This window comes from Sinohyriopsis cumingii, chromosome 18 (genome assembly GCF_028554795.1).
Source record: "Sinohyriopsis cumingii isolate HCF-2022 chromosome 18, ASM2855479v2, whole genome shotgun sequence".
Classification (NCBI taxonomy): domain Eukaryota; kingdom Metazoa; phylum Mollusca; class Bivalvia; order Unionida; family Unionidae; genus Sinohyriopsis; species Sinohyriopsis cumingii.
Window position 1 is genome coordinate 24,183,335 of NC_142978.1, and position 26,271 is coordinate 24,209,605.

General features: G+C 34.9%; 1 long non-coding RNA gene across 3 annotated transcripts; it reads right to left on the reverse strand.

The window, feature by feature from the left end:
• Nucleotides 1-1,723: 1,723 nt before the first annotated feature.
• LOC149776230 (uncharacterized) lies at nt 1,724-22,752 on the reverse strand. Of its 3 annotated transcripts, XR_016416260.1 has the most exons (3): nt 22,442-22,741; nt 15,405-18,960; nt 1,724-2,100 (listed from the first exon to the last, which is right to left on the reverse strand). It is a non-coding gene; the product is annotated as an uncharacterized LOC149776230 (long non-coding RNA). The 3 variants fall into 3 exon arrangements; XR_016416261.1 differs by lacking the exon at nt 1,724-2,100 and having other exon boundaries at nt 13,992-18,960; nt 22,682-22,752; XR_016416259.1 differs by lacking the exon at nt 1,724-2,100 and having other exon boundaries at nt 13,992-18,960.
• Nucleotides 22,753-26,271: the final 3,519 nt, after the last annotated feature.

Sequence of the window (26,271 nt, forward strand, 5' to 3'; positions counted from 1 at the left end):
TGATCACTTTCGTTACCTTTATTCTGAAAGAAAATCACATTTAGCACCATGCCTTAAAATGTATTTACATTCCATAGCATACTTGTCTCGATAAAGCATGTAAAATAATCATGCTTAAAGTTGAACACTGAATCAAACACTATTTTAATGAAGCTTTGAGGCTACAATCGTCTCTGAAAGAAATGTCTTGCTGCAGCCCTCAAATGATAAGATGACAACAATCTGTCATGTACCACGTTATATAAAGAAAGTTTGGTAGTAATGTCCCAGAAGACTGTTAGTCTTCTAAAATACTGAAACGAAATTGTTCAGCAGACTAAAAGGAAACGAAAAAACTGAACGAAAAAGACCGAATAAAAAACCCAAAATCAGAGTAGTTACATCACTGTAGTAAAATTATATTATACCATTGTAAAACATTAAAGAAATCTTCTAAGGGAGTCCACAGTTCTAATATACTATAGTGTGATAACATACGAGAAACATGGGTTGACTGAAAAGAACTAGTATGTCTGCGTCGCTTAACGAAATCTTCTAAGGGAGTCCACAATTCTGATATACTATAGTGTGATAACATACGAGAAACATGGGTTGACTGAAAAGAACTAGTATGTCTGCGTCACTTAGCACTGTACCCTCATTCCGGGAAAAGCGTACTTCTTTACTGAAACATCCTGTAAGTCATGTGTTTGTGTCTATATACATTTGCGTTTTATAGATTAGTGAATAGTTTTGATTGAGGTCCCACATATTTCCTGTCTCTGCTGCGATTGATGGAGTTAGTACTTGCGTGGAAATAAAATTGACGTATAAGTGGCACGATTGAACAGTTCATGTCATTTAAGTACCCATGGTATGCCAATATAAAATTAATAAATGCAAAACCAAAGTTATTTTGCATTTTTGAGAAAAGCGTAGGAGAACATAATTTACCATACATCTGGAAATAGTTTGAAATGTTTGCAGTACAGCTGCAGTGATTTTCTGTAGTATATTTCCGTCAATAGGAAAGCTAAAGTCACGAGATTTATTTGTGTACATTGTTTCAAGTGTGGTATTCCATATGTATGGATCCAAATGGCCGACAAAAGGAATCCATATTTAAGATTTTTAAAATGTTGGAGGTCCCTATCACAAAGAGAACATGATAACAGCATTTACCACCACCATATTAATTGCGTTGTGGATACAATATTCTCAATAATCAATGCAGTACCGGCAGAACTTGATTGCAATTTCTTTTAAAATAATAAATGCAATAAATTTTCCGGCATCAGCAACAAGCTGAAATAAACCAGTTGACACATAATAGATGGTGTTGGTTTACAAGTTGCCCTTACTCATCGTTCTTTATTACTGTTTTTAATTCCTCTCGCGAAAATTTTTTGCATGAAATCTTTCTCCAACATTCTTTTAGAATGATTGAAAACAAACACTGGTGCAGTCAAAATAGTTATGATGGGCTGTTAGCGACACCTAGGAGTGCACTAATCGAAACACCCAAAGGCTTTTCTACTAAAATCCACCTCGGAAATATTTCGGAAGGGTGATACAGAGTGCACAGGAAGTCGAGAGAAAAGGCGGAAATAAAATGCTTGCATGTTCAAATAGACAAATAGCACGTTACTAAAATGATCACGATTAATGAGAAACTTAAGAATGTTTGATCCAAGAGATAAAAACTAAATATTTGAATGACTTTTAGATTAATCACATCATATCAAGTCGCTTTGCAAACAATTTGCACGTTAATACGAGAGACTCTTTCTTCATAGTTCGGGTGTTATTTTCCGAACATGGACGGAAATTTTTGAGGTTCTTGTATCCCATGAAATAGGCTTCTCTTTGCCGGTTAATTTTTCTATCACTTCTAATAACAAAATGATCATTTTTAAAGCTCTTTATTTTTATACTTTAATTATGCAAAATAAAACGTAACAGCTCAAAAAATGAACAATTTTACAACTTTTCTGTTCATATTCATTTTATCCTTTGTAGATGACACCAACAATTACTTTCCATTTGACATGCGCAGTACAGGCAACGTACTACTTCGATCCCAACGTTGTTAAATACTCCATAGTTGCTGTAACATTGGCTCTAAATAAAAAATCAGAAGGAAAGACAAATGAGGAAATGCCTAACGAAGGTCAGAATATTTTTGAAACTATATTCTGTATTAAAAACATACTTTTAATTTTGAGGTCGAGATTTGTTTTCAGCCAATCTGAAAATGAACTTATCATGTAAAGGCTATTGTCATTTGATGTGTTCAAAGTTCGTGCTCCTAACCTAGGCTCAAGAAAACAAAAATTATATTCAGATTTCTATTTAGGTATGTGAGATTGTGTTTACAGAATTAAAAATGTTAATGATTCAGGTGAGGTAAAAGGTGAACTTTATTTGGACAAGGTAAAGTCCGAAATAAAACCATACATATCATATAATGAAATAAATTTTAAAAAATATAAAAAAAACAATGAACAAACAATGCAAATTGTTTGTAGCCCCAGAGCATATAAGTTCCTGTCAGTGTTTTTCTGTGTTCTTCCTCCACCAGTTATACCCGCCGCCATGCATAGCCTAAAATTGTCGGTGATAGAGTTTGTAGAAGCACAAGAGTTTGTACAGAGTGGGCATACTACCCAAACATAGCACTTGAGAGAAAAATAGAATCGACGTGACAAATTAAATACGTATACATCTTCAAGGTTTGTTAGCTGGATATAACATGGGGTCGGGAGTGACCTTACCATAGCCGAAAATGTGCGAAATAATTAAGATACTCAACTTCCATATAGACTAATGTTGCACATAAGCGGTCTCACCACGTTTCGTTTCAAACAATAATTTGGCGAATCTGGCTTTGACAGTCCATATTTTCCCCATTTCCAAGGACTTCAATACAAGAGTCGTTCTCAAATGAACGGTTGTTAATGGCTCAAACATAGCAAATATTGTTTTCGTTGATCACCTGATGACCCCACATCACGAAGCTTTACTAATTTCACGCTTGCATGTTTGTTTTTGTTTCATATTTGTAATTTGTATGATACATCAGCATGCTTTAGGAGATGAATATTAGTACCTTAAGCGGTGTAATACAAACCACGACCTAAACACTCAATACAAGACATTATTCGTATATAACACAAAAAAAATACATATTACTAAAAATATACAGATGAATCCCTCTGTTGTCAAATTTGAGAAGTCTATTTTATAAAACTAACCCAAACTGTCATAAAGTCTCTTCGCATTTTTAATTATGCCATCGGCACCTAGAAATTGGCTAATAACTCGAGCTGAGAAATCTCTTTCTATCATAGACTCCCCATAATCAACAAATCTATATTTTAACTGTCTGTCTTTCTTGACGTATATTTATCTGCTTTATTTTGTCTTCTCTGATTATAAATACCTGCCATCTCTCGCTCTTGTAAACTTTATTACCTATATCTTTTAGTGTCTGTCTTTCTGTCTGTCATGTACTGTATAGTATATTGAAAAGCAAAATAAAAGACAAAACATATGTATCTATTATATATATCCGAGATGTCGAACCAGTTAGAAACTGCATCAACGCTTTTAATTTCAAATAATAGGAAATTGGGAAGTATTTCTCAAAGTGAATTATATGAATCAATTGTCGAAATAGTAAGTAGTAATTCTCAGTTGCCGGATGGAGAATCGAGTCCACGAATCCGTTAATCCATACTACGAGGGGAACGGGAACTATTCGCAACCAAGAACCATCAGTACAATAATTCATGCTACCAAATCACTTCAACGACTTCAGATCAGACGATATTGCTACATATTTTCCAGTGGGGACAGTTTCTGGATCGTGTCCTTATCTCTACACCGGTTTCCGCGGGTTATTCCTTATTTATTTATTTATTTTTAGATTCCTTCAACTGTCCAGTGATCTTTCACCTGCCTGTCTGTGTCTTATGCTCAATGACATTACATCTGTCTATCTGTCTGTCTGTCCTTCTGTTAATTGCTCTCCTTTACCTTGATATACAACGCAATATTATTTTTGTCTCTAGCGGGACTATCAACCGCGCGATTTGATGGTGTGTGCTAGTTCAACTCTTTATTGAATTTTTTGGAAAGAGATTACCAATTTAACTTTATGAAGGGTCTAAGCATTGCAAAATTTTCTGAATGATCAGTAGAGTGAATTTTTGGTTTGCTTGACGGTCTTAAATACATCTCACCTAATGTCAATATTATCGTCGCTGAATATTTATTCAAATAATTTTCAAAAGCGAAATTAAAAAACACAAGTTTGAAAATTAGATCCGATCTCACAGGTCAAAGGTTTTGTTAACTTTATTGTATTTCCTGACGAGTTCTAAGGCGCTCGACTTTACCGATCATTGCCATTTACCCTCTCTCAGCTTGAGATCGAGTCATAGGCTTGACCAAAGAGGTTATATGTGAAAGCTTGCCAGAAGCTTTACGGGTGATGGTGGTTATATGAGAAAGCTGCCCAGAAGCTTTACGGGTGATGGTGGTTATATGAGAAAGCTGCCCAGAAGCTTTACGTGTGATGGTGGTTATATGTGAAAGCTTGCCAGAAGCTTTACGTGTGATGGTGGTTATATGAGAAAGCTGCCCAGAAGCTTTACGTGTGATGGTGGTTATATGTGAAAGCTTGCCAGAAGCTTTACGTGTGATGGTGGTTATATGAGAAAGCTGCCCAGAAGCTTTACGGGTGAAGGTGGTTATACGAGAAAACTTGCCAGAAGCTTTACGGGAGATGGTGGTTCCTACCGATGTTTTCCTAGTTTCTTCCGCCACCAGTTCTATCGGAATGCGTATATAGTTAATCAAGTGCTGAAAATGGCGTTAATCCTATAACAGCAGCAGCAGTAACAACAACAATCATTTTTAGTTTCCATAGGTATGTGATGCGATATGGATTTTAATGTTCAGTCACGAGCTTCAAGGTTTAAAGTTGTTGTCGAAAAATAATTTCAAGTGTTTATGACAATACAAAATTTTGATATTATTTGCTGGACTTTCTCACACAATCGAGTTGTTTAGCAGGTTCTATGTCCACGGAGTAAAAAAGGCTGTAAATAGATCCAGTTTCGAACGTTATTCAGCACTCTCTTCTAACATTTATTTTAAGACCATCAATTGGTAATTATTCTTTATGTACGATTTTACAATATCTTTTCATTGTTCCACTGGCACATATTCCCTGTTTGACTGCTTTGTCTGTCTTGTGTTATTTTGTTCTCTCTCTCTCTCTCTCTCTCTCTCTCCACTTCATCTATTTTACAAGAAGATTTGGAAGCAAAGCAGAACATGAGTTCAAGTTATTATAAAGGTTATTTGTATGCCATTATGCCAAGGCTATCTGTCCAAAAGATGCAATTTTACAAATGTACTTTGAACAGAAAAAAATAATTTAAAATTTAACTCCTTAAATATAAGGGATGAATTTCTACATATCTTTATAAGGTAAAAAAATTAAAATTACATGTTAGTTTAAACAATAGCGAAGGGAACCTAAATCTTGCAAAAAGAATATTCAAAACTACATCTTCAAATGACGGAACAAGCATAAGGAATACCGAACAATGTGCTACAAAACAATAAATGGGGACAATAGCATATACATGAATACATGGGACAAAAGATGCTGAAATGATGGCAGTTTTAGATTAATTTTTAATACAATATGTCGAATTGTACATGCATTAAGAAAAACCATTTATTGAGCATATAAATCCGTAAACTGCATTAATGGAATGACGTTATCGATGTAACAGGCAATACTTGTCTATTGTGGTTACTGTTCGGAATGTATGTATGTATGTATGTATGTATGTATGTATGTATGTATGTATGTATAAGCAACGACAATAATACTGGCCAACAAGGGCAATCTTATTAAGCCAGCAGTTCCCATGGCGGGCAAGGGAAAACTCATTATCCAGCATTTCTCATGGAATCTTGGGCAATCCTCACTTGTATCCCAATAATGATTTTTTCAGCCTTCCATAGAACCACGTTGTTGAGAGTTTCTACATAAAAGCTGGCCATTCCGAGCAGTAACCACAATAGACAAGTATTGCCCGTTACATCGATATAATGCCCCACTGTTCTTCAGCGTTATTGGTGCCTTCGCAGGAGCTTTGAGAAACCTAGGATATTTGGCATTTTCACGGAAGACGATGTTCTAGATAAAGGCAATCTCGTGGACTCGAACCATCCGATCTGTGACAGCCTTCTCATGTCTGACACCAAAATTAAATCATAACTACCTATATATGTCGAAATTTAGGATCTCACTTTTGTCATTCTTTAATTTTGAATTTTAATACCTGTATCTACTTTTCCATTAAGTAATGTTTATTGTATGTATCAATGAGTAAAGAAAAGATGATACTCTACCTTTCGGTATTTTAATGAGTTATCTCCTTTACACAATACATACTATTTCGAGAACTTAAAATTCATATTGTAATGCTAGTTTATGACAAATAAATTAAACTTTATATTATTATGCCAAAATTGTCTTAATGATTTTTTAATTGTTTAATCGTTTGAAAATTTTCTAAAGGTTGTTTCTTCCTTTTCCCTTAAGAACTTGAAACAACTTTTAATGTCAGGTATACAACCTGTATACCTTACACGTATCGATATGATTTAAACTGTACACTCATGACCTTCATTGATAAATGCACACTACTCCACACTCCAATTTGTTTCTGTACTAGATGGAATCGTGCCTCTACATATTTCTCGAAAGTAAGGCGTGCAAGCGTTCTCGATTTAATTTTCCTGTGGGGTATTTGGGGGGAGGTTTTTTCTATGGTTTTCTGTATATCATTGTTTTGATTTGTTTTGCTTTTGTTTGGTTTGGTTTGGCTGCTTTGGGGGGGGGGGGGGCTTGGGGTGATTTTTCGCTATTATTACGTTTATAATAAGATATTCTTCCATTTGCGAAACAAACATCTTAAAAGCTGTTTTGTGAATGGTCATAGAGCGACTTTTTGAATTAACTGTATTGGATACGCAAAGAAAGAGACTTCGTTCTCTACCTTATAGAGGGAACGGGTAGACAGGTGTGCGCGCGAGTACTGACTTCATGTATCTGCGAACAATGAAAAGTGTTGAAAGAGTATACTTTGTACCATGTACATCAGTTCCTGCTGCTAAGTTCAGTGTCTACTAAATAAACTTCAATTCCTTTATTTTAGTTAAAAGTATATTTTTTTAAAAGCAATGTCGCCCATACTGATTAGTATGTTCGATCAGTGTTCGAAAAGTGATGAGAAGAACGAAACCAAACTCAAGTGAAGTAATTCATTTTATTCAAAGAAGATGATTTCACTACTAAAGCACAAGTTTGTAAAGCGGTTCAAATCACATTTCCAAATACACTGATGTTGCTTGAATTAACATACAATCTGCAGGAAGGACAAAGAAGAAAAACAAGAAAAAAGGCGTATGAATCACTAAAATTGCATGAACTGAATGATGTTGGAGATTCTGAGCAGACTTTTCTGACAGAAAGAACTACGTCCTAGCAATAGAAATGGCAGTGCCATTTGTAGCAGCTGTGACAGTATGTATGTATGTATGTATGTATGTATATATGTATGTATGTATGCACGTACGTACGTACCTACGTGTGTGTGTGTGTGTACACTTTACCCACATTAGAAGGAAAAACCCATGTTTTCACACTAACATTAGGAGGACCTTTGACATTAGGAGCATATATTCCTATTACTTCCTCCTAATGTATATAAATTAACATGTGACAATATTTAAATATTGGAATTTGTGTTAGTTTTTAAGCTAGATCGTAATACATTTTGATCGTATTGGTTGGGCCAAAATATGAGAATGATATGATAAAAGGTAAAGAAAGTGTGTGAAACAATAATTCCCTGTTATACGACATACCTTCACCTTGGGAGGACCTGATACAAATGTGTACCAGTTGTCATTGCAAAGACTTGTTAAATATATCCCTAAAGCAAAAAGTATGTAATTAATAATTTTCTAAGATTAATGCTAACTGCTTTATAAATGAGAGAATACGAACATGATTTGTGAAGTCCTCTCAACGTTGGTATGTAAACATGTCGCACAATAAGTCCTCCTAATGTTGGTGTGCAAACAAGTTAACTATTGAAAATAAAATATCGCGTGTTATAGCAATGTTTATAGCAATGATACGATCTCTCAACGTTGATGGTTAGTCTGTTCAGCACGTTATATTGACACATAAAACCAGTAGTGTGTTGACCTGCCGTTAAACCCTGCATACATACATACATACATACATACATACATACATACATACATACATACATATGTACGTAAGTACCTACCTACTTTCCTACCTACCTACCTACCTACCTACATACATACGTACGTACGTGCATGTGTGAGTGCGTACATACATGCATGCATACATACATACATACATACATACCACCTGTGGTATCAGTACTCTTGGTCCTTTGATTTCTCACGTCACTCCCATTTCTTGCAGTTTTTCTTAGAACTGTTGACCATGTATTCTCAGACCAACTGGTACATATGCTACACATAGCCCATGATATAAACCTTGTAAATGCAAGACACGAGTCATGGGATTTCTCACTAGCTTGCATTCTTGCATTTAGTATACTGAATAGTCACAACTGATGCTGAAACACCAAAGTAAGAAAGAGAAAAAAATGAAATGCATAATTAACTGCATTAAAAATGTAAGTGACACCCACTATACCAGGGGTGATGCATGACATCAAAGCAAACCTAAAAACTTGCTTACCGCCTACAGCAGAACAACTCGATAACTGCCTGCGTTCATTGCTCGACAAACATTCCCCAGCTACCAAGTACAGAGTATCAATTCAAAAGTGTTCTCCATGGTATAGCAGTGTTTGGGACCAGCTTTGCGCTGCTTAAAGAGACCGCCGTAAAGCTGAGAGGCTTTGGCTTTCCACCAGACTCACTATTCATAAGCAAATCTATGAAGCAGCTAAGAAGAATGTCACAAATATAGTCCATGCAGCAAAATCAGCCCACTACACTACTAAGATCATGGAGAATTCCAACTGCAAAGAGCTCTTCGAGATTACTAACAAGCTAATGTCAAGGAACAAATCTACACCTCCTCCAACTACCTTCATTCCAGTAGACCTTCCGGACATGTTTACAAATTTCTTCCGTGACAAAGTACAAACCATTAGAGATAAGCTTGACACCACAATTTCAATTGACTCGTCGTCACCATACAGTTGGGATACAGAATTTGAGCAGCAACCATTAGCAGCATTTGAACCTGTCTCTATGGATTTTGTACATACAATCCTGATGAAGAGTGCAGCAAAGTCATGTGAACTTGATCCAATTCCAACATCACTGCTGCTTGAGTGCTTACATCCAGTATTGCCTTCACTAACTGATGTTATTAATACCTCTCTCTCATCCGGAGAATTCCCATCATTTTTCAAAACTGCCATTTTAAAGCCTCTGCTGAAGAAACCAACACTAGACCATAACGATTTAAAGAACTACCGCCCAGTTTCTAATCTCCCATTCATATCAAAAATCTTTGAAAAGGTTGTTCTATCCCAGCTTGTATCTCATCTAAATTCAAGCAGTCTTTTTAGGAATGTACAATATGCATATCGCCCTTGCCGCAGTACTGAAACTACTCTTCTAAAAGTAATTAATGACATTCTCTCTGCGTTGGATAGCGGAAAGATTACAGTCCTCACCCTCCTTGATTTGTCTGCAGCATTTGACACAATATACCATGATATATTACTTCACCGTCTCCAGCATGTATTTGGCATTCATGATACAGCCTTATGTGGTTCAAGTCCTACTTGGTCAACAGGACACAAATTGCATCTGCAAATGGAATACACTCCAGCCCAGTTGATCTATGTTCTGGTGTTCCACAGGGGTCTGTTCTTGGACCTGTTCTCTTCATTCTGTACACTCAGTCGCTCTCAAGTGTCATAGATCATCATCCAGTGTCTCACCAATTGTACGCTGATGACACCCAAATATACAAATCTAGCCACCCAATCGAAGTTGATGCTACCATCCAAGGTGTAGAGAGGTGCATTTCTGATGTGAAATCATGGATGATATGTAACAAGCTGCAGATGAATGATGATAAAAGACTTTCTCATTCGCATCCTTTACCTCAAACAATAAATATCAGCAACACCAACATTAAATTCACACAATCAGTATGAAACCTAGGTGTTAATCTGGATAGTACTCTCACACTGCACCAACATGTCATGAACATATAAATGACCGCATATCTTGAGCTGAGACGCATCCGCTCCATTCACAAATATCTTTCAGTTAATGCCACTAAAACACTTGTGTTTTCATTAGTACTTTCAAGACTGGACTATTTTATCTCAATTTTGTCTGGTTCATCTCAATATCTGCTCCAGAAACTTCAAAAACTTCAAAACACAGCTGCTCTGTACCCTACACTGGCTATCCATTCGATCCAGAATCAAACACAAAATTTGTTCTCTGAGCTACGTTTCACTGTCGGACTCTAGTCCAACATACCTATCCGACCTCACTCATGTGTACACACCAGCAAGATACTTATGCTCCTCTTCTGACAATCATATATTCATTATTCCCACAATGAAAACAAAGTCATATGGACAGCGTTCTTTTGCATACCAGGGACCAGCAACGTGGAATGAATTGCCCACTGAACACAGACACAAAGACACAGTGATCCAATTCAAGAATGCTCTCAAAACTCACTTATTTCGACTGCAAGAACAAAGTTAAAGACCTAATAATGTTTCCTACCTTAAATATTCTCAGCATGTTTTTTAATGTTTTCTTATTTCATGGTGTTTGTTTTTGTAATCGTATCATTATATATGTTTTTTATCTTATAGGTGTTTAATGTTGAAAAGCACTTAAGAGCTTCTAAAGATTAGGCGCTATACAAAGTCCTCATTATTATTATTATTATTATTATAAGTAGTGTGCATGGACATGAACTACAACATATTCTAATACAATGTGGGTGTGTAGAGTCACACAGTCATATAATGCAAATCCTAAATCTGCATAGGTACAAAACAATTCACATAATTATGGTCACTATTCTTAACATAATGTATACCACATATAGAATAATCTTTAATACATCTGGAAATAACAAATTCCTCAAAGGATGGAAAGAAAATAGCTTAAATATCCATATGGTTTTGGAAAGTGAAGTGAATGATGTCTAGTCTTGTAGGCAGCAAGGGGAAGTAATTGAAAATAATTGATGCCCCTTGTCTATATCATAGACAGAAAAGACAAATTTTCATCTTTGGGAGGGCTGCATTTAGGATGTAGTAGGGCTTATATTCTTAATGTTAATGTGATCATGAAATGTATTTGAATCAGAAAATTATATTCTAAACAATATTTTTGAGTAAGAAAATGAAAGAAATGAGTTGGTGACCTTTCCAGAAGCTGCATTTTTAATGCAGAGTGTTAAAGGTCAACACCACGACAGTAATGTTATCCCATTCCAATATCGTTACTGTCAGTCACCAACTCAATCCACACACAATTAACAACTTTGGTTCAGAGTACACTTATAAAGTAATTAGCTAAAATGTTTACATACACCATATAAAATGTTTAGTTTTAGTGGCTTGGTGTGAGTGAAGGCTTTCAACTTCAGCATGGCTACATTACATGACTTGTGGTCATTTATAAATAAAAACCTGCAACATCCAAACCAAGCCAGTCTCCCAGCAAAATAACAAATGGTCATTCAATTTGTTCAGAACAAGAATAAATAAGAGCACAAATGGTATACAAATAAAATAAACTCCAAGAAATATCTCGATATTTAAACATTTATTACACAACTCTGAGAATATCAGTGACGTTTTTTGAAGATTTTTAAAAGTCTTGTTGTGCGAGATAGCAGTCTATTGGAAGAGCTGTTAAATTTTTTAAAGAGACATGACCAGTAATTGTTCTCAAGCTTAAAGCCCAGCGACTGAACAATACCATTGCTGAAGGACTTCTGATAAAAGGATAGATGTTGTGATCACGAAGATGATAGCTGATATTTGGCAGTCCTGGACAGACTAAATCAAGTTTTCCAAAAGAAGATGGTCAATTTGAGTATCATAAAGCCAATGGTTAGTTTGACAATCCTTGAACTTTGCCATCTTGCAGTTAATCTTGTCTATTGTAACATACTAGGGAGGCAGAATTATTAAGTACGTATATACCATTACCATGCATGAATCCATCAATGAGATAAGCCAACTAACTGTATGATGCTGTGTTGTTGCTGTCAATCACAGCTGAGATATGGGACTACAACTGTATGAAAACAGTAAGTTAGCTGAAGAATATCAACAGTCTCATTTTTTCAGGTATTATCGATAAAAGCAGGCATATACTGATATGAAGGAATCTATGCACAAAATTTGAAGTCTTGAGAAGAAATCCCCATGTCAATATCACCATTCATAGAGGGGGAGTACTGACAGGAAGATTTTCAAGACAGCTGTCATGGCAGCCATACTAGATTTGTGACTGGCACCATATTTATTTTGTACCAACTAGGTATCACAAACCCCATGATGATATAGCCATCCATTTATGAGAAGCAGACATAACAATTATTTTTATAATGGCCACCTAGGGGGGCCATATTGAGAATAAGCATTGTTGTCATTCTGAACCAACCAGACACTGTAAGAACTCTTCTGATGAAAACCCTGTTTCAAAATGACGTTTCCATTTAAGAGGAGTAGCAATTACAAGATTTTCATGATGGCCACCATGGTTGTCACATAAGACATCAGATCAGCACCATTTAATTTCCGACCCTCATGACATTATTGAAAGCTTTTGTTGAAATCCGCATGCTGCTCTTCATTTTGGAGAAGTAACATTAACAAGAATGTTTGGGATGGATGCTATGGTGGCCACATGGGGCATCAGATGCACACTATTTTCATTTAGGAGCAACTAGGAATCTTCTGGCAAAAGCATACTCAGGAGAAATAGCCGTAACAAAATTTTCAAGATGGCCACTGTGAGGACCAATTTGAAAGTCAACTTGGTGTGTATGTGTGATTTGGATTTTTAACGTAGCTAAAAAAAAAATCAGTCGTATTGTTATGGTGTCTGCAGTGTGGCAGTTTATAGTGATGTCTAGCACTAGGGTATCATGACACAGACATGTAGCATGATGTCCCACCCAGTCACATTATCCTGATACCAGGCTGACCCGTCCTAACACTAACCTCTAAATGCTGAGTGCCAAGCGCAGCTGCGATTTGTACCATGGATCAAACCCATGACCTCCCGCATCCGAGGTGGATGCTAAAACTAATAGGCCACCAGAGTGGTTGTGTCAGCTTGGTACCATTTTCATTTACAAGCATCCAGACATCATAAGAAGTGAAACATGCATGTTCGTAAGACTATTCATTCAGGAGAAGAAATGATAACAATTTCATTTAAGAGCACCTGGACAAAGAGATGAATGTGTGTGTTAAGTTTCATGGCAATTCTCATTGTAGTTTATGAGCAGCAATACTAACAAACTTGTGCAAATGGATAGCTGCATCATGGACATACAACAGACTGTCCAATAAGCTCTTCTAATCTATGACCAGTAGAGCTTAAAAATAATACAATTCAGAATTATTTTGCAAAGAGTAGTTCCATACAAAGTGACAATGCCATCAAAGCTCCATATTAAAGAGACACTCCCCTCAGAATCCCACAAAAGGATATATGCTGCACTGAATGCTGAAGTAAAATGATCTGTAAAGGTTAGTGATGACAACATATGTGTCACTATTTGGATTCACATGACAATAATGTGGAGAATGAGATAATGACTCCAAAGATACAGAGCCAATGCCATCTTCACCATCTTCGCCTTCTTCTTATAATAATAATAATAATAATAACAATAATAATAATAATAATATCCTTTATTTATCCAGGGTGACATAATAAGATAATAGCTAGTTTACAGTATGATCCTGTCATTAAGACGAATAGACAAAAGATAATATCTCTTTAATTAGTAAAAGTCTACAAGGTTAACATCTACTACATAAAAGAAAACAAATATAACTGAATACAAATTATACAAATCAATATACTGTTATCACAAAGACATATAATGCCTACCAATTAAAAATGTTATGCAGTCATAAAATCAACCCTGCTCATTAAATTATCTACTGAGTTAAAAGCTATAACATTAGGTGCTTGTTAAGTATCATGCTGCAAACTATTCAATGAAAATGTACCAGCGTAAGGATAAGGTTTCTTAATACACTCTCAGAACTTTTTGTATAGATAAATTATTGTCTGAGTTAGTTGTGTAGTCCTTAGAAGTTTAAAAAACATTAAGATACTCAGGTGTTAAACTACTTAAGCCCTTGAAAGTAAGTAGAAACAGCCTTTTAAAAATAATACTTAATTGACAACAATCTATGCGTGTTGATTAGTGCTGGTACTCCATGTAAACTGGTAGAATTCTTTGGGGTAAACTGAATATATATATATATATATATATATATATATATATATATATAACTGAAGGCAACTGATTCTAATTTTAAAATGTAGAAATCCAATAAAGGACAATTCATCATCATAAACAGTACATAAAGAATGTAAATTCTATGTCTATGCTGTCACAAATTCAAATTTACAGTTACATAAATTTTATTTTTCAAATTCAACTTATTTATTTCCTCTGGAACACAGATACTTGTCCCTGGTATTAATCACTTATCAATCTATCCATCTAAACATCTATCTAAAGACATAATTTTTATTTACTGGAGGTTATTTCCCTTTAAATTTATCCACTCTGTTTATTTGCATGATCAAGATAACTGCATAAAATTCCTTGGCCAATGCACATGATGCAAATAAGTGGAATTGACTGTATTTAGATGACTGTACTTACTGGATATCAGAAAAATGTTGGAAGCAGAGATCATTTAAAGTAGAACACAAAGGTATCAGCCTACATCTCATCTAAGAATTAGTTACACTTACAAAGGTATTCAATTTTAAACTGCTGCTTAACATAAGCCTTCAAACAATAAAGACAGATTGCACTGTACAATCATGCACTGTGACAAAATGTATAAAATCCAGGAGCTACTAATCAAGGTTACTTTATATCAAGATATTTAAATTACAGGTTTGGACCTTTCACCAGTATTATCATCCTTTTGACCGGTACAATATTATTTATTCTTTTACTACAGTAAGAATTAAGTCAATAATATTACATTCAACTTATGAGTTAAGTTTCACACACACACACACACACACACACACACCTTGGCAAAATCAATACTACTTACCTGCCCAGTGATATCAGTGACATCATTATAATAGCATTGGTGAATTCCCCTTCAGATTTGTCAATTACAATTCCATCCACAACCTTTCCTGTATAAAATGGTACAAAGATTTCACCTGAAATTGAAATGAAGCACACAGTGTAACCTCTGTATAGGAGCAACCTGCAGGATAGAGACATTTTCATTGTAAGGGAGGTGGCAGTAGATGTAAGGCTACAATGGATTTTTTTAAAAAACTGCAGAGAATGGAAAATGAGACCATGGCAGAATAAGAGAATATTGTTTACAGCAAGTGATTGCTACCGGAGGATGCAATGCATATTACAGTGTACATCATTCAACTATTTCCATGCGTGGTAATTGTCCTCCAATTAAAACAATTTTTTCAGATAAATAACAATATGTGCATGCAATTGACAAGGAATATCAAAATTTGAATATATGAATTCATTGTTGACTACACAAACCCATAATGCGTGGCGTACACCTGCCTTAAACAACTGTCTGAACAAAAGAAAAAATAAACATGATGAACTGATAATGATGTGCATGACCAGAGCTACTATCAGACTCAAAATATCCAAAATATAATGAAAAATTAAAGATATAACACATACAATTATCTGCTACAATGCTTTCTATGACCGGCCATTCCAACAACTGATGATGACAAAAGGATACGTCCTAAAGGTCAGTAAGACATTGTGCCTCCCTCAATGAGAAAAATCTGAAGTGCATCATTAAAATATTTCTTAATCTTACTGTATCCACTTACTCATAAGTTTAATAAAACTAAAATAACAAAGACTCTGAACTGCCATTGTATAATGTGCCAGCAGATCTGGGAATACATTGTGTCTTCTACTGATTAATAAACAGGAGACCAAGATCTGCTGGTGCATTATGTGATGGCAGATCTGGTTCTCACCAGTTTGAAGATGGATTTGACTTAGAAGAGTATATGCATTATTTGCCTTAAATGTAAATATCATAAATTTTAAATACCAGTCTATTGATACCTTCCTATAGCCGCTGCTGTCAGGAAGAAAAAGGCCACTAAAAGAAGAGCTATATCTGGTTTGGAGTAGGACACAAGGCGTAAAATTGTAGTTTTCTTTCCACGATGCATGCTGCTGTTGGGATTACATGCATCTCTTGCTGCGGAATTTTCATGACAATCCATTTTGCCCAAGAGAGGCTTACGTTCTTCATGATGATCATCGTTAATGCTTGCAAGTGACTGTCCTTGTGTATGTATTTCTATTTTCTGCATTAATTTATACTGCAGAATTATGAGAATAGCAGAGAAAAGTGTCCAGGAAAACAATAACCAAAACCAGAAACTGTACAGATTTTCTTCTATTTCTGACCACACTAAAAGTTTGATAAATGCATACATCCATATAAAACCAAGCAAAAGAGTCAGACAATTTTTTAAAGACTTTAATCGTGACAAAGTATCTTTCATATTTACCAACAATGCCAACAGTATGCCAATTTGAACACAAAAACGCAGCATTCCTTGCAACCACAAGTCAAACATTGACCTGTCAAAGGCAAACTCCCAAACAGCTATCATAAATATTGGTAAAAGTCCTTGCCACGAGTGAAGAGAATTGCTGTGACAGTAATATCAACAATACTAATTACAGCAACAATTATTGTAGAAGTTAATCTTTTCATTTCGGTGGTTGGACTGGAAAAAATGTGCAGATCTACAAATGTTAAATGCTCAGGCCCTAAGTTCATTCATTTTAATTAACAGATGTTGCCTCTTTGTTGATGCCACGATTAAAATCGTTTACATATCTCGTCAAGGATTTACTGGTGCCTCATCAAAATTTAATGATAACATGTACAATGAGCATGTTTGCCAAACCAGAAAACAAAATTGATCATTTATTTGCATCTACACATGATGTTTCCTTTTATGAAAAAGACATGCATGGAGCTGAGGTGTTTATTCAACTCTATTGATCTATATATAGCTAACAAAATTGGAATCTAAAACTATTTATTAGTCACGGTAAAGTGCCAACCCATTTTCATCTACAAATGTATCAGCCTGTTTACAAAACATGAGACTTTACAATACATGAGACAAAATTTTAACAATTTTACAAGCAAAGAATAAATATATAATATGTACCTAAAGCATAATACAAAATGTGTACAAACACAGCAACACATGCAGCTCAGAAAATATTGTCTGAGAAGACAGAGATAATCCAGATCCTAACTTGAACTGCCTACTTCACAAACACAAACGTCTTCAAGACTCCATTTAAATATTCTACTGAGACTAATACTTAAACGAATAATTTTCAACAGATCTTTAAACAATGAAACATCTTTACATATATTTCTTACATTTTATTAAATAAAATTCATCTGTAAAAAGTTATGCCCAAATTATTTGCCTACATTAATGTCACAATTGCCTATACTGAGGCATTTTTAGTGCACGCCAAAATCAGTTCATATTTGACATAACATATCTATAATGAACAGATTTTATTTCAACTCTCTCATCTTCACTCAGCCTAATTGTTTGTTTGTAATATTTTGTTACATAACCTGTTTTCAATAATAAAGAGTGCTATTATGTATAGTTCTAATGCTACAATAATTTTAAGTAACAATCCACAAACATACATACATGCAAAAAAATACACACATCACAAACCAATTAGCCTCCATAAATAAACACATCAGAATAATGCTGCTGTAAAAAAAATCAATATCACAAAGATTAATCTAAAGATAAACAATAAATTTACATACCTGCCTTTTTGTTATGTAAATATTATGTAATTTAAACAAAAACTACTAAATACAGTATGAACTGTACACAGTTGCATGCATATGCATGTATAAATGAACAAAATACTTACTGTTACTGACCGAGATTTTCTATGGAAAGACTTAATGAAGTTTGCAGTTTTTATATTTTAATGTGTACTGATTTCTGAAAACTTTGTATGTAATGTATGTTAAACTGACACCATAAAAAAACATATCTGCTAATTTTTATTATGATGCGAAACTATAGGGAATGCTCATTGCTCAAAGTCAAATTCAAAAATTTGTTCATCTAGAAATACCAAAAAATAATGGAGTCGATTTCTCATTTATTTTTATACATAATGTGAAGTTTCACATTCCCCCTTTATTTCAGTTTACTGAATAGAACTGAATAAAATCTACTGTGGCCGAATATGAGCAAAAATATGCAATCCTCCTTGACTCTCACTCACCAAAAGGTTACACTATACACTATACAAAATAAAAATATCTCTGGTGCTTTCATCTTCACTAAAAATAAGTTTTCAGTGACCAAAGCAAAGTAACTCAGTCAGTGTGACCAGCATCCTTAATTATGAATCTCCATGACAAAAACACCGCCACACAAATAGAAACCAAAGTAAGAACAAATGCAAATATGTAAAATGTTTTCTCATCAAAGATGTCAGTAAAGGCTGGAATTCGTGCTGCTAGTATGTCCACAATCTTCTTTTTGTGGCTATCATCTGGCAACATGGCGACTTGCCCTGGTCTGCAAAAGAGAAAAATGGCTATAACAACATGAATTTTATCAAGTCTAAAAGCTTGCTGGTAATGTAATCTAAATTGTACATTATTTTAATAAGAAAAATCACAACCTTGATGCATCAGAATCCTGACAAAAATCTGATGTTCCAAAATAGAAATGAAACGTGATATGTTATGCATGCTTGACCGCCCTTGGTTTGGTTTGGCATTTTACAGCATGGCAACATATGTAGTTCATTTTGTGCCATGGTTAAAAGCCAAAAAGTGATTTTCCCAAGAACACATGAGCTGCTATGATGATAAAATTTGAATAGGCATCCTTTCAGTCATAAGTCAAGCATGCTATCCACTAAGCTGATGTGACTCATGTTTCCACAAGTCACTTATGACATGAGGAAAACAGCAGGCCTGTCCTACATCCCCCAAGTACATAGGAGAAAGTCAGGGCTACAACTGCTTTTTCATGAAAAATTGTGAATGGCTGTCCTATATCCCCGAGTACACAAGAGATGGGCAGGGGTGCACTTGCTTTTTTCAGGAAAAATTGTCAATGGCTATCCTATATCCCTGAGTACACAAGAGATGGGCAGGGGTGCACTTGCTTTTTTCAGGAAAAATTGTCAATGGCTATCCTATATCCCTGAGTACTCAAGAAATGGGCAGGGCTGCACTTGCTTTTTTCAGGAAAAATTTTCAATGGCTATCCTATATCCCCGAGTACACAAGAGATGGGCAGGGCTGCACTTGCTTCTTTCATGAAAAATTATGGATGGCTGTCCTATATCCCTGGACCCTGAGTACACAAGAAATAGGCAGGGCTGCAGTTGCTTTTTTCATGAAAAATTGTCAATGGCTGTCCTATATCCCTGAGTACACAAGAGATGGGCAGGGCTGTGCTTGCTTTTTTCATGAAAAATTTGGATGGCTGTCCTATACCCTTGAATACACAAGAGATGGGCAGGGCCGCACTTGCTTTTTCATCATTCCCACGCTTTTCAAAAGATAAATTTTCAGGTCATTTACAGGGGTTTTCCAGGATGAAATTAATTTTTTCAAGGTTCACATATGACCATTACTGAATGGAATTAAAAAACTTTTAAGATTATAAAACATGCATTTTCTAAATCTAAAGATGGTTCTCTTTCAAGACTCTCCAAAACATCCAAGCCAGAAAAGATGATCATGTACAAAACCACAAAATGCATCACATGAAATAAGTCTGATTATATTCCTTTAAATCGGCATGTAAAGTCATTTCAATGTACAAAATAAAAATTCTAACTTTATTTTGCTGACCTGCATTATGCTGTTAAGTGGGAACAACATAATGAACATACATTAGTTTTGTTTCCTTTCAAACCTTTAATTCTAAAGAATTCTATAGCAATATAAATATATATATATATATATATATATATATATATGCATATAATAGAAATTAAACATTTCCTATTACAGTATAAAAAAAAACAATAAACACAAATAATTAGAACCTAGTCTTGTAACAAAGAGAGTTTTACCCTGAATTTATCTGTGCCAATAAAAGCCCAAGCAAGATTTTTCAAACAACCTAATCTCCTTAAGAAGATCTGGTTAAAAATCCATCATTCAAAAAACATTTTCAAAAGGGTTGATTAAAATTTTGACAAAAGACCTTCAAAATTATATACTGTTGTATAAACAAGGACTGAATTTTCTGTAAACTCAACTTGTCTTGTAATTCGTTAAACCAGTCCCCAAACCTGTATTGATACAGGGGCTCGAATAGCTTTTTAATAAATGATACAAGGGACGAGAATTTCTCATTTCAGCTCTGAGATTCAATAATTTGGAATACAAATTTGGATTAAAACAAATAGCAGTCCATTTTCTAATCTGAGTTTCCTCCGAATATTCCCACCCCATTTTTCCTATATGGACATTTTGGATGGGGTTTGAGGTCGTTGCAAGTGCATATAAAAAAAATTTAATTTGCCGCCACTGTGCGGTAGCGACATATGATAGTAGCTTACCAGAAGGCCTAGAAAATTTAAACTTAACGTTTTATCGACTTATACCTGCATAAAATTGATAGAAAAATGATTTATTTTCTCAATAATGGCAAGTATTATAATCTTTGTGTCTTTATTCCGCTGACAGACTAGAACGAATCTACTTCATTGATGAAACCTGATCCTGTACTCGCCATTTGCATTACTAGACACTTCACGAATCTCAGACAACGACATCGGAAGTTCATTAGTCACCAGCAATCTGGCCAGTCTCATTTATCAAGCAGAAAGCACATATCAACATGGTAGTCACGTAATACAACAAAACTCCTAAAGTTGTTCTTGGAATATATAAATACGAGAAACTTTGTTTTTTGTTTTTGTATTTTGATTACAACCAGTATACGACTTTCATTTAATATTTTTTTATTTGTTCTCTACAACATTTGAAAATGTGGGTTGCTATATTTGTGTACTCATGCAACTAGCAATGCAAATCTCGAGTACCAGGTCACATTTCATCAACTCCAATTTTAATACTCAGAATTTCTGAGAAAATAAGTAATTTTCTTAACCATTTCATACATGTATCACTTGATCTAAGAATGTTTAAAGTTTGCTAGGCTATCCTGTAAGTGGCTATGCTTTGCCAACACGATGTTTGCCTCTTGTGATGCTAGAGTAGCTTCCATAGCTTCCACATAAGGAAAGATATGGATATCAAGCTGACTTTGAAAATAAAAGTCTGCTAGCTGAATCCAATCCACTGAGCATTTGGATTGACTCAGCATATATGTTTATTACAAGCACCCAAATGATACATACTGCACCCTCTGAATATTCTGGTAAGAACTCGATAAAATGACCTCTGATATCATTGACATGTAGGTTGCAAGAGTTGTGTAGTCACGTTACTAGGAATGTAAATGGCCAGATCCAGGTCAAATTTAAGCAATCATGTACTTTCGTCTCGTCTGTCAGCGGATTAAAGACATAACGAATGCTATGATCGCAATTTCTGAGAAAATAAATCATATTACTATCAATTTCATGCAGGTATATTTTGATGAAAGGCCATTCAAGTTTGCTGGGCCAGCAAGTAAGCAGCTATCCCATGCCGACACCAAATGGTGTCGGCGACTTCCAACTTTCGATAGGGAATGCACTCTGACACTACACCCCAACATAAATATCCAAATATCAAAAATGGGGTGGTAAGGGTCAGAGGAAACTCAGACTAGGTGCAAGCCACACAAGCTTCTGGAGAAAAATATGGTTATTAACTTTGTCTAGACCAGGTCTGAATCGTCATTTCGTCACACTAGGATCACATGGGCTAGTTACAAATGAAATTAAGAGGTCCCGTCAATAGAAAGCAGGCTGGAGGTGGTCCAAACCTTTAGCAATATGGATGACCACCCGACCCCGATCCCAATACTCATTTGTAACGAGCCCTGCGACTCAGATTACCATTCAGTTCTGAAATTTTCCCACCTCTGAGCAGTGCTAAACAATTGTCTTCTACGGCATCTGCTTTGATGATCTCAGCAAATGTGCTAAATAGAATCTTGCTCCCTGCTGAACTGATACGCAACGCTGTTTTCTTACACCTGATATTTACAGACTACTTCTGCTGCTTAAAACAAAACCAAAACAGCAAGACTATTCATCTAAATTATTAAAAATCTGCCATTCTAAAAGCTAATTATGTTCATGCCTCGTAATATTGAATACCTTAAGAAAAAAAATATTAGTGTATTAATTCTCAAAAATCAGTTTCGAGTACGTAGAACTAATTACATTAACCATAAAAACAGAAGTATTCCAAAACGCTATCAGTGCCTGCAGTCGGAATACTTCCGCAATCTACCATGCCGAATGCTCAGTCACAGATATATTTTGCGCCGTACTAAAATTAGAAGCTACTTTGAGTTAGTGCTGCAAAACGGTTTGTTTGTTTGGTAACTATCTTTGACAGGTAGGCTAGCAAAGGAGATCATATTCGTAACTCGGGCTTCAAAGGAACAATCAGCTTTGTTTACGTATTTATATATGCCTGCAGCAAACATAAGTATCGAGATGGTTTAGGGCTAAAGAGAAGCATGCCAATTGATTATAATGACAGTGAACGTCATCATGCATAAGACCCATATTTTTTGTTCGAACCGCATTTTCAGAAGGGAAGGTCAAAATAGCAATTGACTTCTGGAAATGAACACCATAAAAATGGGGTTATGTATAGTGTTGGTTCATTGGTAAAGCTATGAGTTGTACAATGTGTTACGATCCTATGCTCTTAAACTATGCAACGAAAAGAAGAGAAACCAACAAGTTTAGTAAAATCAACAAATAATTTATTTCTCAAAGTTGTATAGTGAATATTTAAGAGGCACTTACAGCAGTGGGAATTAAATCCCCCAAACTTATAAAATGTTCCAAATGAATTACAATAGTCTCGGATCTCCTGATGCACCGTAACAATGCTATCCAGAATGTGTTTGAATAATCCCAAACTGTTGTTTCAATTCAGAAAGTCAACAAACGCACTCAATTACAGTGAATCATTTTAAAAAAGATACTTCTTTTAGATTTATATTTGAATACAAATGCAAACTCCGATTATATGTTCATACAGAATGATATGAAACAGGAATGAATATTTGTTTATGAAACCTCTATTGATACATATTTCACTTGACCTACGTCACAATTGAATATTCTGAAAAACTAATCATTTCCATGGAAAATTCCACTAACCCTTGCGCTCACATTCTGGTAAATATCTTGTTTACCACTAGTAACAATGACAAAAGTCAGGTATGCAAAAACTATATCCACAACCCTCAATCACAATCATGACGAAAGTTAAATATGCATGACAAAGTAATTAACCAGAATACTTTAATTAAAACCTGACAAGCATACTTTCTGCATAAAATCACTGTTTAGGTTTTATATTTGTATGTAGAATTATTCGCATTTTAATGTAATCTGGCATAATTCGATAAAATACACATGAAAACTGTCCAATCGCAAGCTAATCACTTTTCCTGTAAAAGCTTTTAAACAATTCACACAATAGCTACACTACATTCTATGACTATTATTTGAACAAATAAAACAGAAGCTATTCCAGTTAAGTAGATTTCAGCTTTTTATGCCATTTATTTAAGCGAATCAGATTTCTATTATTATGGAGTGTCTTTGAAAACTTGATATGTAAGGCTGCAAGAGGTACTGGGTTTTACTTCTCCAAGATGTTGTACAAATTCTTCCAAAACATCAACTAATTCTTCATTAATTCTTCGGTTATGTATTGTGATTAAAGGTATTAGGGATTCTTTAAATTGAACTTGTAAACATTTTGTCCAAGAACAATGCACAATAGATTTAGTAATTGTTTAAGTCTCTGTTATACTTTTATTGAATGAAATGTGAATGCCGTGGTAATTGTATAAATGTCTATGCGATTTTCATTCAATCTCGTAGACTAGTTTGCTCTTCTTAGGTAAATTTTTCAGCTAGTTGGAATCAGTGTCATATTTCCGGGGGGGTTTTTACTGTCTTTTTTATATCTTCCGTGATGACTTTTATTAACGTTTGATGCATTCATTTTAGTTACTTTATCACTTCTTTATGTGTCTCAATTTGCTGTTTAACTGTCATGTTTTTGAGAGTATTCTCTTGTAAAACTCCGGTTTTGTGATCAATTGGAATTCGCACGACACTCGTGTTTCAAATGTTTAATCATACTTGTAACATTTTAGATATTGGTTACTTTTGAAAAATGTAATGCTTTCGTGTTCTGCTAACTATGTATTGTGAGTCCATCATTTGCACTAACTGAATAATGTTTCCTGGCGGCTCACCAGTTTGTTGTTTATGTTCAATCCACTCGCTGAACACAGAATGCATAAAATTACGGACAGCAACTACCCTTGCAATAAATAATTTAAATGAATAGTTCCTTTCAAACTAAATCAAAATACAGCATTAAGCACATCTGGAAACTGACATTAAAACAATAAACAGGAATCAATAATTAGTAATGCATGAATTGTCCACTTCTTCAGCTTATTACAAAGTCTACAGCTCTACATTGTGACAGTTTCCTACTCGATCTATGTCGCAATACCTCCCACGTGATATATATGCACAAAACAGCCCCATGTCGCAACAGAACCCACCTGACTTTTATCATCCAATGATAAATTAAAGTAAATTTGTAAACAGGTTCATTATTAAGATTGAAATAAATACATGTAACCGCATTAATGTCTTAAGTTTATCATTTGATTTCGAATTCGTTAGGACGTGAGGTGGTCAAAGATGGCACAGGATAAAATGATATCCATTGTGATTCTTGCACTGTCATCATTGTCGGTGGCATGACAAACAAATTGAGTTCTGACTTGGAACATTTGCAAGAATCATAATCCACTTCCTTTCCTAAGTTAGTAATACAAATCGACCAGTCGAAACGAATTTATGGGGTATCTCGACGCCATAGAACGTCTTTTCTTGTTTGAATCAACAGAAGTTTCCTTTGGACTGTTGGTCGATGAGCATGTTTGGGAGAAATGTTTTCCTTGCATCAAAGCTGCATCTTTTTACAATTTGCAGTCCTTTGTTGGCGATGGTTTTCTATGGGATGTCCTCGTTGTCGAGCGACTCCTTGTTACACAAGATTCATCTTGTACAATTTACCGGAGAATCGTTTCGAAAATGCAGTTTTATAGTAATTTTTCCTTTGGATAATACAATATTATATCCAAGATGTCCATTTATCATAATAATAACACTCTCTGGAAGATTATGAGAATGTACAAATTTTCGGTGAACGTGATCTGTGTTTCATCCTTGGTCGTCAGGAAATACGGTAGAATCCACTTTAGAAGGAATGACTCTTAGCAACGTGGTAGCTGTGTTTCCTCCGACGCTGTACTAGACATGCGAATACACAAATATTAAGTGTAGACTTTCGTAAAGCTCAATAGTGAAGAGTAAATACAAGTAGAATGGATCGTTTCAGCATTCATTTATGACGCATTCTTTTACCACATACTATTATATATTTATTATATTATATATTTATTATGTTGGTTTCTTTGTAATACCTATTTGTTCCATATAATCTTATGATATTTTGGCTTATTGTTTAACTTGTGTAATTTAGAAAATAAAATCTCTTGTCCTGGATGTTTTGGACTGAGGATTTATTGTCTTATTAAATAATTTCCGATACATTTCTGTTACAAAATAATATTCTAACGTTGACCTGATCTATTATAAGTTAGGTTAATGACAACACAATGCTCTCTTTT